The sequence below is a fragment of the Cloeon dipterum genome, chromosome 1 (assembly GCF_949628265.1).
Source record: "Cloeon dipterum chromosome 1, ieCloDipt1.1, whole genome shotgun sequence".
NCBI classification, from domain to species: Eukaryota; Metazoa; Arthropoda; class Insecta; order Ephemeroptera; family Baetidae; genus Cloeon; species Cloeon dipterum.
Genome location: NC_088786.1, coordinates 30,311,217 through 30,320,615, shown reverse-complemented (window position 1 = coordinate 30,320,615; position 9,399 = coordinate 30,311,217).

The window sequence follows — 9,399 nt, the reverse complement described above, 5'->3', positions numbered from 1 at the left end:
ACCAGCAGAAAAACCTGATCTCGGGCGATATTTTATTCATATGCACGCCGCAGGTATGCTTCACTTATAATACTCTCTGCCATGTAAACTACTCATACACAGCGCAGAGAGAGAGAGAGACTCGTCGGCTCGCTTTTTTTTCAATCTCGCCCGAATCGATTCAGCGCCAAAGAAGATTATCTCGCCGGCATCAAAGTTGATTTGCTACGCCGTGCAAATTTGCGTATTAAAATGAGGACGGACGCGCGGATGGGAATTAAAAAAGCTGGATCGGACGAAACTCGTTTCTTTTCGCGAATATGTTCAAAGCGGAGTGAGAAGTTTACGCTCTGACAGCGACTTTGACGCGATTCTCTGAATTTAATTAAATGCGACCCAAACGGCTTCCTCCCTTTTCTGTCATTTTGAAAACAAACGATTTCTCGCCACATAAACGAGAGCCGTTGCAACCATAAGACAATTTCTAGACTAACAGGTGTCACTTTAAGCTCTCTTTAGAAAAATGTCCGTTCTCCCTGCCCCTTCTTTTAATTGTTAACCGCGAACTATCACTTTGTCACGGCCCGATTCAATTGGACACGGAAATCAAAAGATTTCTTGCGCTGTTTATTCCGACCGCTGCCGGCGAGTTCGGAGTGGAATTCGAAGGTGCGCGTTCTGCAACAGGTGATATGATGAATGGAGCGTCTAAATGCGAAATTCAATTCGCGCCGAATTTGCAGTAATTATGTGTGACTATCAGCCTCTGGCCAGGAGCACCCAGAAAATATTTGCAAGACAAAGGCTGCACGATACAGCTCTAGATTTTTAAACTTTTTTTGCTACAACAGACCGTGCTCATTGCCAAATTTCTCTTTTGGTCGTGATATATTCTTTGATCAGAATTTAGAAACAACACAAATTGACAAAAAACATGATTTGTAAAAATAAAAATAAATCTTCAGCCGATTTTAGTAACGTAGGCCGAATTGGATTGATTGTGAAAGTGAAATTTTAAACTGAATAACGATTATATATAAAGATAAATGTTCACGATTGACACCATTGAAGAAACGTGCAGCTTTGAAAATGGAAAACAAACGAATGTCTATTTTTCAACGCGATTTTTGTTGATACGATAAAACCAAACCCTGGTTCATTTTAATTTCAGCTTTTATTTTTAAAGTAATTTGTCATTTCAATCAACCTTGTGTTGACTCTTCATTATTAAACGATCCGTTTACAAGAAAATATTCGGAAGTCAGAAAAATATTCCCAAAAACGTAGCTGAACAAATTATTGGCGCTTTCTATACGCTGAATATCCAACAGGAAACTTCATCTCGACTAAAAAATTCCTAATTATCACCCTGACAAGGAACTAACTAATCTTTGAGCTCATATATATTACGTGTTTTACATTATATTCCAATGGAGAACTTAAAAATGGTTAACAGGTAGTTGTCTCGAATCGATTGCAGATTAAGGCTGAAACATTCAATGTGGTTAAACATAATTTTCATTATCGCTGGCCGAGTCGTTATTTAAACTGCTCGCGCGACACGCAATCTTCAGGTAGATGTGCAATTCGCGGCATTATCAGGCAGGGCCTTCCCTATAATCCGCAGAAAACACGCTTCACGTAACGAAGCGGGGCCAAAAATGAGGAATGCTTATAATTCACAAAATACGCGCTGTCAGATTAAAATCTAGCTGTGCGCATAAATATGTGTGCGGCTGCCGGTACACATTTTGCTCCTCGCGACAAAAAGTTCGCGTACACACGTTTAATATTTTTTTTGCTGCCGAGCTGGATTTCGCATTATATAAAAGAGCAGACGAGAGTTATTGCTGGTGCTGTGAATTTAACAGAGTAGAAGAAGCGGAGGTTTTATCTCGATACTTCTTTTCAGCCTGATCTTTTTCTGCGCCTCGGCAATAATATCTCATGTACGTACCAACAGAGTTGGCGGGCTGCTGATAATAGAGCTTATACACTCACGGGCGAGGGCACTTTATTTTTAGGCGGCAGTCCTTCTGAATGCGGTGCAAAATATTATGAATGCGAGGACGCTGTCTTCATTAGTTTTGCAAATCCTGATGGAATTTTTATACCCACTGCGCTGGCTGCTGAGCGGAAAATCTTTTCAGCAAGAGGGATTGGCCGCGATGTGGAATACCTCATTTTATGCGTACACGTACGTACAAATGAGGATAAGACGAAATGAATATTTATGTACGCAAGGATAGGGAATGTGTAAATCTTGGCGAAGGAACGTTCTTGAATCACTCTTCCAAATGAAGGTCTGTGAAGGCTGCCATAAATTTGTCTGGCGCTGAAAGACGGTGGTCCAACCTGGCAGTGCTCTTTGCTCATAAACCCAATTTGATTACATCTTTTGATTAAGTTGTTCACTTGCTACAAATTTTTAAATCACTAATAGCAGAGTTCAACCCACTCGTGAACAAACCTCCGTGCTGAAATAATTCATGCGGGATCTGGTTTTAATTCCTTCGCACAAGATTCACGCAGCGGCAAAAAAATCGCGGCCAAAATTTAAAAGTGCTTAAGTGTCCATAAATTTATGAAAGCTGGCACTATGTATAATTAAACCGATAAATTCTGTGGGAGCGCTCGCAATTGCGCAGGTGGCCTTTCGGATGCAAAGTTTTTACAAGACCTCATTATAGCCCAGCGCTTGATTGCTTCGTGTTTTTCGAATCAATGAAGATGTACATATTCTAATTACTTTTGCCATCTGTATTTTTTTACATTTGCGCAGCTAACACTGACTGATGAGTTGAATATAATGGTTGGTTCACAGCACGCTTCCAGAATATTTTGAATCACCTTACCCTTTGGAAAAGACATCATACATAAACTTTCAAAGAAAAATGAAGAAAAGAGATGATTAGAAAAGTGATTTTTGCCCACCATTATACTTCAACCTTGTGGCTCTTCCTTTTTCTCCCTTTCCCACCTATTTGGATTCCTTTTTAAATAAACTAGATAAGACAGGCTTGAATATTTATTTTTTAATTCTCCTTTTTGAAATTTTTAGTATTCCTAACGGGATGGACTTTATTGCCAGACATTTACCACCGCATTCAGCGTAGAGAAATAAATACACGACTGAAGGTCCATAACGCTTTATGGAGCTTAATTTTTATTTCAGCCAAGTTAAAATTTATTTTTACGGTATTTTAAAGCCTTTATTAGTTTATGTCAATTAAAATCAATCCCATCTCTACACCATTCCGCGAGCTACTCCTATTAAAAAATCAAAACTAAAGCAAGGCTCTTGTAAAATCGTCAAAAATAATCACTGAAGTTTTTAGCTCTGTCAAACAAGACAACAGAAAAGCGAAAATAAGTTTGCACTCATTTTCGCATTCGGGGCACCTAGTGTCGTCTGGACTAGGTGCACGCGGTGTTCGTCAAAATTCGCGATAAAAAGTTCAGTGTGGACCGCAAGTTTTTTCTCGGTCGTGGCCAAATGTGCCGCGTCATCTAATGGGCTATTTATCTACATATAAGACGATGATGGTGCTCAATAATTACTGCATTCTCATCATCATTGTGTGTTATTATTGCATCTGCTCCACGCGCGGTCTCCTTTCATCATCGTCGCTCTTCTTCGGAGCGCGACCGTTCTCCGCAGCCACCAGTTCCTCATGCCCAGCCGTCGTGAATTGGCAGCACAAGTAACGCCGACGAGTGCACTTTATCACGAGTACGCCAAGCAAGTATCCCCACGTTTGATTGGCCGTCATTGCACGCAAAGAGCACAGGCGTATGAATCAGACTAATGCAATAATAGCAACGTGTGCGGCCCTTCAAAGCGAATTTCAACAGTGGAAATTCGTGGGTAAATGCACGATTCAATTCAATACGGTGTGCACAACGTGCACCAGAAGTACCAAGAACAATCGTTCTAGGGAAACGTGAATTTATCTGAAGAGAAACAAAAATTGAACAATAGAGAGGGAAGTGTTAAGCTTCCAATAATTAATATAAAAAAGACTGTCCCACCTGGACTACTAAAGTTAGACTATTTAGTTAAACTAGATTTCTAACAACAATAATTTTGGTCAGTGCCTTCAAAAAGGGCACTCCATATTTCGTTGACCCAGCGGTTGAACTGAAATCCCTGGTTAGAATTAAGGGACTAATATTTTTCTCTGGCAAAGTTTGCTTTAAGTTTACATATTATATAATAGATTTATTGATTTTGCTTTTAAATGGGGATTAAAACTATTGAAGACGTACATTCATTTTTTTCAGTTTTATATTAATTTTTTAACTAATATTTTGAAACTTTGAGACCTGCTTCGGTTCCGAGTTGGCTTGTCTAGCAGAAAGTACGCGTTGGCCATGAATAATGTCATTAAATTTTACGGTCAGGGTATTTTCTCGCTTCTCTCTTCACTAACCCGCCGATAGTTTCAGATCCGCCCATAATTACTCGCCATTTTTTTCGAGAAGGTTACGAAAAACTCGCCTCTTGTGCGGGAAACATCGTAATCGCAAATGCAAATTCAGAATGTGCTGAATTTTCGGATTTGCTTGAGTCCAAGGATGCCATTTTACAATACAGCAAATTACCCCCGTGCCCCTCCTTTTTTGCAGTCGCCAGACGAAATTGCAAAGCAGATATTGGCGAGTAAGTGCTTTTCGGTACGATAATGAGCAGGCTGTCTGCGCCGATGTATTATACGTGTGCTGCTGCTGGCGAGGAATGAGCACATTTTGATGTTTCATTCGCGCTAATTGCGAGGAATATCAGAATGACTTTTCACATTATTCGGCGTCCAGGCGTAATTGCACGTTTGTGTTTTGCATACATTAAGAAGAAAAAGTGATAGACTTCGCTCTGGAATGTTTTAAACGAGTGAGTCGAAAAGCAGCCGGGCTGGCTTTTAAAAAAATTATATTTCACATTCCCGACCTCGGGGCTGTCTTTTGAATTTCCATCAGCGAGCACTTGTGTGTGTAGGAATCTCCAACCCACCCCGCATATTACGTGTACAGCTTGATACGCCGCGTAAGATATGAATTTTTATTTATTACCCGGCCAGATAAGAGCTGCCAGCCGCAGCAGCATCTCTGTAGCGCGCAACAGTAAAAAATGTATTCCGATGGCCCGATGTACACACCTCAAATTCAGCACTCGTAATTTTTATTGCATGTTGATGAGTCTCCAAATTCCATTTATCAATTAGGCAAGTCGGGAATTCATTTTGTCGCCAACGGGCATCTGAGAAACCTTTGGTGTGTTCTTCGGCTCGGGAATGTCTATATGTCCAATGTGCTGAATTAATTATTCCAGACGAAGGGCGGACCTGAAAAGTCATTCCAAAGTCGTGGCCACCTCGACGGTAATTAATTGTTTAGTGATCGGGAATTTATCTATTGGTTTCTGTAACTACGTTCACGATATTTATTACAATGGGTAACGCCTGTAAGCTCAAGATCGAATTATTAACGATTGTTTAATTAATAATTAAAACTAAATAAAAAGAGCATTTTTTAACGATGCAAGAATGTCTAGTAATAAACGTCAGCTTTTAAAAATTGCATCAGCTGATATCCCTCCTGAAATTTATCTTGATGAACATCAGCGATAAATTGCCCAAATTAATCGAGCGGATAAGCTGATTCGATTTGTTGAAAACTTGATGTGCTGCTTTTGATATAAAATATGGTATTTCATCGGTTTATATTTTCGATGGCATTGCAATTAATCAAAAACGTTTGATATTTGCAATAATCTTCAATATTTTTACTAACTTCGTGAAGCTGATTTTTAGACACGATAGTGCTCTTTAGAATTAAAAATTACTGAAAGAGATCAATGCATTTGTTTATTTTTTTGTTATGAGAAAATTAACATCTATTCGGCTGTTGTAATTCTGCAAAACAAACTGTTCCCACCAAAAACTGCACATTACGAGGCTTCATTGAGAGCCTTCTACTTTGCATTTTTCGTCAGAAGTGGCTCTTGGTCCCCCTTTAAAAATAATAAACATCGGTCAAGCCGAGCATTTGGAACATTCATTTTAATGGCGGGCAATTACGGCGGCGTAATAACAGCACAAAAATCCACAATTGCCGCGCAGCAGTCACATTAATAAAAAGAAACGCGCGCCTCTCGGAGCAGAATTACCAGCGCATCGTCATGCATTCCCAAGAGCCGTGGCTCCATTTGATAATGAGCCGATCAAAATTCTAAACTCATTTCGTGGCAATGCAGCGATACCAGGCTTTTTATTACCCGATGCCCCATTGTCTTGGCGCTGTCATAAATTTCGTGGTTTCAGTTTTTCTCCCTTTTATTGCCAGCGGTCTCTGCTCCTCTCTGGCTCCGCTGATATGGGCGATTTTTCGCCAGGAATTTTAACTATGACGCCGCCGCGGCGCGCGGAGAAGCAGAAAAATCGTGACATTCACATCAATCGCAGATTTATGTGAAGTGTGCGCGATTTCTGCCTGATTCTCGACCGCACGCAAACAAAATGATTCTGTCCGGGACATCGAATTGTTGATAAATTTATGACGGGTGAAGGGTCACAAGTATAGAAAGTGCAATTTCCAATAGGTAAAGCCTATTATTTTGAAGAAGTGAAGAATTCTGGTGGATACTTCAAAGTACAATGGATCTCTGAGACGTACTAAATAAATGCATTTCAGTTCAAAAGGATAATTGTGCATTGAACTTTGCCATCTTTTTATTATATATAAATTTCTGACTCGACGGGATGATAAAAACATCTTCGAGTTTGGAAAACAGCAAAGAATTTGTAAGTTCAAATCGAGGTTATTTGCGAATCTCGGCTCTTCAAGTAGGAAAATCAGGTTTTTTATTCTGTTACGCGGAGACACTTGCTGCTGCGGTGTTCGCTGCTGGAAGTCCACCTGCTGGGTGGTCTCTCCAGAATAATTTGTTCTTCCAACAAGTGTAACCGGATTGATAATTAGTACGCGTATTAATCATACCGATTTTTTGGTGCGTTTTACGCCAGACTCGCAATAAAAACGCTAAAAGCTACACTAGTTCGGCTCTAATGAGCCTTCCTCTCCACTGGCCTGTGGTATTTTGATAAGGAAATAACTACATCTATGACAAATTAGGTTAGCGTAATTCGCACATGTCGCATATTCGAGATCAATTCTGGTATGTATATAGTTTATAATAATTAATCTAGTTTTGAATTAAAACTTTGGGTTTTGCATAAGTCCAACATAACGGTTAGATTTGAGCAGAAAAAATAAATAATAATTCAGGACTACTTCTAACATTATTGTTTAGAAATTATAGCTCAATCGATAAGAAGTAAAATAGAAGCTCCGTCATGGTTTGAGTTTATGGTGCCAGTCTGGTCCGAGACGCATTTTTTAATAATCTAACATGCCCACACGACACGACCCAGCAGAAACACAATGGCGTGCCTTCAGTTTCCTCCTGGAAATCCATAAATCACAAGGAATCGCGGAGAAACATCTCGCACGCGGAGGTCGCGTTTGAATCCGAGCCAAAAAGCAAAAATCCGAATGGCCGCGGGGACATTTTTGCCGGCGCTGTCACTGATCAAAATTCGGAGACTTGCGCTGCAAAGCCTATCATTAAGCGGAGGACGCGGCGCGTAATTTATTCGCTGCGCCGGCGGACGTACGATTGAGAGCGATCGCCGTGAATATCAATCGACGCGACTGTCCTAATGAGAGGCTTGCTTTTCGGCTTCTCTTCTTAATTTTAATCTCGCCACTCACTCACAGGCCAGACCGGCCACGAGTATTTAATATTCCGAACGAAAAAAGGGATTGGTCCACGATCCACGATGACGGGGCCGCTCTCGAGATTCACAGCCGGAATATTAATTCGGATTATAAAAATACTGCTATTGCAAGGGCTGTGAAAAATAGTGTGTAAATTCACTACATTCACAAGAAAAAATCGTCTGCTCAAAAAGTTTTTCTGTAAATAGGTTGATTTTAAAAATTTAGAAGCATGTTTAGTTACAATAAATTCATTGCAAAAAGTAATTTAAAATGTGTGCCGTGACCAATTTATAATTTAACACCCGTAATATAGTATTTTCCCACGGCTTAGTTATTGCGCAACAACTCTAGAAATTGATTTGAAGATTCCAGTAGCAGAATAAAAACCAAAATTTACGCGTCGCCTCTGAGAATTTAGGGTCTTTTTCGTGTGGGTCGTTTTATAATCGATTTATGCTTCATAAAAATAAATTAATTAACATATTATAAAACACATTCACACATCTCATTCATACATATAGGAGTTTGATTTGTATTTTTATACTTTTTTATATTTAACTTTATTCTACTTTTGAAAATTAACTATATAACAATAAGGGTGATCTTGATCGATGTTAAGTAAATTATTATTGTAAGCTGGAATGTAGGTGTTTGATCCCAAATAGTATGAGTTGCAACAACTATTTCGCACGACCCTTTCGGACGCCGCCGCAAAGGAGACACATCGCGCGCTGAAGTGGAGTTGCGCTGCGGATAACAAGCAGACGGCTTAGCTAAATGTCAGTACAAAATAGTAGTGCTGAACATTATGCAAATTGTCTCCCTCATGTGGGCACATCATCATCATAATTCGACCCGTACGCGTTTTAGGGAGGCGCCCTTTTCAGATTAATGAGAGCGGCAGCACCTTTCGCCTCTGCGCGCTCGTTCGTTCGCATTTGCAATTGAGATTCGGTCTTATGCCCGACTATTTGCATAATAATCAACGCCGCGCGATGAGCGGCAGAGAACGTTTTGATCAGTTCGCAAATTGAGGTCGCCCGCGATTGTGTCGTGACGGCTGATTACTTGGGGGCAGAAATAAGGGGTTCCAGTGTGAAAAACATGGTGTAAACTGAGGATGAACGAACTTCACTTCGCAAAATTCAGAGATAATTGCAGTCGAGGCGATGCGTCAGAATAAGTTTTATTTTGCACTGCTGCTATAAATCGTGTTAAAAGTAGAAAAATGAAAAATTACAGTGAAAAATGAATAATATGTCTGAAAAATATAGCACTCACTAAAATATTAACTTTCGTATTTTGCACTTTACATGGCACAAATTACTAGTAGTTTGCAAATATTGTTGTCTTCAGCGGTCGATAATGTAGATTGTTCACTAAAAGTCAAGTCGACAAAGTCTAACACAGTTAAACTCCAAAAGGTACTAAAATTATTTTAAAAAGGGGCATAGCGCATATTAGCTAACAGTAAAAAATTTGGATCTGGCCATTTTTTAGGGAATTTTTAGTGCTGAGATATCATTTTGTGGCTGATTTTGATTCCCCAAAGACGAGATGATCTATCCAAAAGTGAATGCTCTATGACGGAGAAACTCCTTTTAATAAATTAAAATTTATAAAATGCAAACTTTGCAGCTT